The sequence below is a fragment of the Dasypus novemcinctus genome, chromosome 14 (genome assembly GCF_030445035.2).
Source record: "Dasypus novemcinctus isolate mDasNov1 chromosome 14, mDasNov1.1.hap2, whole genome shotgun sequence".
Lineage (NCBI taxonomy): Eukaryota > Metazoa > Chordata > Mammalia > Cingulata > Dasypodidae > Dasypus > Dasypus novemcinctus.
The window spans coordinates 34783848-34786821 of NC_080686.1; the positions used below are offsets into that span (position 1 = coordinate 34783848).

The 2974-nt window shown below is 42.6% G+C and overlaps 1 pseudogene; it reads right to left on the reverse strand.

Annotated features, from left to right (window-relative positions):
• Positions 1-1735: 1735 nt before the first annotated feature.
• LOC101415034 (small ribosomal subunit protein eS4, X isoform-like) lies at positions 1736-2530 on the reverse strand (annotated as a pseudogene).
• Positions 2531-2974: the final 444 nt, after the last annotated feature.

Sequence of the window (2974 nt, forward strand, 5' to 3'; positions counted from 1 at the left end):
ATACCATAAACAAGTTATCTTTAAATAATGGGAATTTATTAGCTTAAAGTTGAGACTGTGAGAATGTCCAAGTCAAGTCATCATTAAGGCATGCTTTCTGCCTGAAGACCAGCTGTTGACAATCTTTGTTCCTTTGTACATGGCAAGGAAAATGGTAGTGTCTGCTGTTCTCTCCCTTCTCTTGTGGATTTCATTGACTTCAGCTTCTTGCTTCTGTAGACTTCTCACTCTCTGTGTATTCATTCCATTTATAAAGGACTCCAGTAAGAGGATTAATACCCATCCTGAATGAGGTGAGTCACATCTTAACTGAAGTAGCCTTGTCAGAGGTGCTACCGGCAGGAATGGATTAAATCTAAAAGCATGCCTTTCTGGGGTACATGCAGCTTCAAACCACTCCACTCCACCCTCCGACCCCCCCCCCCCAAAAAAAGACATGTTTTTTTCCTATATGCACTTACATTCTTTCCATCAGAATACCCCAAAAGCCTTAAGTAATTTCAGTAACAATAGTAGGTACTTACCCCTCAGTCTGTGGACCTGTGAAACTTAGAGAACAAGGTATCTGCTTCCAATATACCAAGTCCAAGCATAGGATAAACATTTCCATTCCAGAAGAGAGAAACTGGAAGGAAAACAGATCATGCGTCCAAGCAATTCCAAAACCCTTCAGGGCATACTCCATTAGATTTCGAAGTGTGAGTGTCATCTATAGAACGATGTTTTGTCTTCTGGGCCTGAAGGAATGGCAGCCCACCCTTTCCAAGTGCTTTCACAACAGCCATGGTCTTGCAAAATATTGGGGTGCTGCTCTCCCTGAATACAGGGGTGAAGGTTCCATTCTCATCAAGCATCAGGATGGTGACCAGGGTCTAGGCTCCATCCTTGTTAAGCATCCGGTTGGTGGCCAGATTCTAGATTCCACCCTCATCAAACATTGGGATGGCAGCCAAACTCTGTGCAATTCCCCAGACAGTCGAGAAAGATGGACTGCTAACTCTCTTCCTGAACAATGGGGTGGAAGTCCCACCCTCTCCAAGAGCCAGGGCATACTCACCCTTTCCACACACATAGGTGGGTTTACTCTCTAGGCCTGAGAAGATGTCTTTGGTACAATCCTCTGCTTCCATAGTTCTGCCTTTGAAGTCATTTATCCTTCTTCAGTCTGCCCTTTACTGTTCCTTTTAGTCCAGGGTGGCATTGGTTTTGTTCATACCAATATCACAAAAAAACTTGTTGGTTTCACATGCAGGACACAGGGATCCAAATCATCAGACAAAACAACTTTCTACAGATCCTTTCTGGATAACTGCATTTCCAATCGTGACCAGCACTGAAATGGTTGACAAGTTTCATGTATGTTTAAACCCTCCCATGGAGTTCTTTTCTCTGGGAACTCACTTTCCAGATTTCCAATGTTTTCAAACCATCAGTTTCTGGTTTGTTTGTGCCCAGCAGTTCAGTTCTCAGCTTTTCCCTTTCCTCTCACATTTTACTAGAAGTTGCAAGGAAAATCTAGGCTCTGCTTTCCAGTTTCAAAATCTCCTCAGCTAAATATCCAGTTTCATCACTCTCAAATTCTGCCTTCCATCCAATATTAGAACTCAATTTTACCAAGTTCTCTTCCACTTTAAAACAAAGATCCCCTTTCTCTCAGCCTCTTTTCTTTTTTCAATTAATCATGCTTTATTTTAAATCACATATTGTTCTCCATTCATGTCAACTAAAGACTATCTCACCCACTGCTCTGTTTGGCTGCCAGTCTCTTGTCTCTCTCTTCAGCAATGGTGGGGTGGATACCTTTTCCTCAGGGAAGAGAAATTCATGGTTTGTTGCCTTTGCCAATAACGAAAATGTTGGAGAGCTGGGTGGCAAAGATGTTGCCATTGGCATCTTTCACATGAACCACGTCAAAAGAGCCAGGATGTCTCTTTCTATTGGTGATCACACCAATTCTTCCAAGGTTAGCACCTCCAGTCACCATACACAGGTTACCTGTATCAAACTTTTTGAAATCCGTAATCTTGCCTGTCTCCAAATCAATTTGAAATTTGAATAGTGTCGTTCACCTTAATGAAAGGATCAGGGTAGCAGATGGTGCGAGCATCATGGGTCACCAGATGAGGGATTCCTTTTGTGCCTACAAAGATCTTCCTCACTTTGCTCAACTTGTACTTGACCTGCTCAGGTGTAATATGATAAACAGCAAAGCAACCCTTGGTAACACAGATCAGAAGGAAATTCTCTCCAGTCTTGTCAATGCTGATGACATCCATAAAACCAGCAGGATAAGTTATATCAGTGCGGACCTTGCCATCAATCTTCATGAACTGCTGCACACAAATCTTTATTTCATCCCCTTCAGGGCATATTTAGGTCTGTTCCTTAAGAAAATGATGAGCGGGAGACATTCCCTTAGCTTGTGAGGACCAGTGGATGGACAAGGAACAAACACACCAGTCAGTTTGTCCAGCATCCAGTGCTTTGGAGCTGCTACACACTTCACCTGCTTCTTGGGACCATGAGCCATGGCTGTGCTAGGCATGGAAAGAGCCTCCCAGTTTATGATTACACATTCATCAATTCTGTCTAAGGCCTTTTTGGAGGTATCTTTAATGTCCATATTTCACCAGCAGTCTCTTAAAAGCAACATAAGGCTTTTCTATCAAGCATCTAACAATTCTTCCATCCTCTATCCATTACCTAATTCCAAAGCTATTTCTACATTTTTGGTATTTGAAATAGCAGCACTGCACTCTTTTGGTACCAAAATCTGTTTTAGTTTGCTAGACTGCTTAAAGCAGATACCATAAAACAGGTTGGCTTTAAACCATGGGAATTTATTAGCTTAAAGTTGAGGCTGTGAGAATGTCCAAGTCAAGGCACCATTGAGGCCATTCTTTCTGCCTGAAGACCAGCTGCTGGCAATCTTTTTTCCTCTGTCACATGGCAAGGCACATGGCAGCATCTGCTT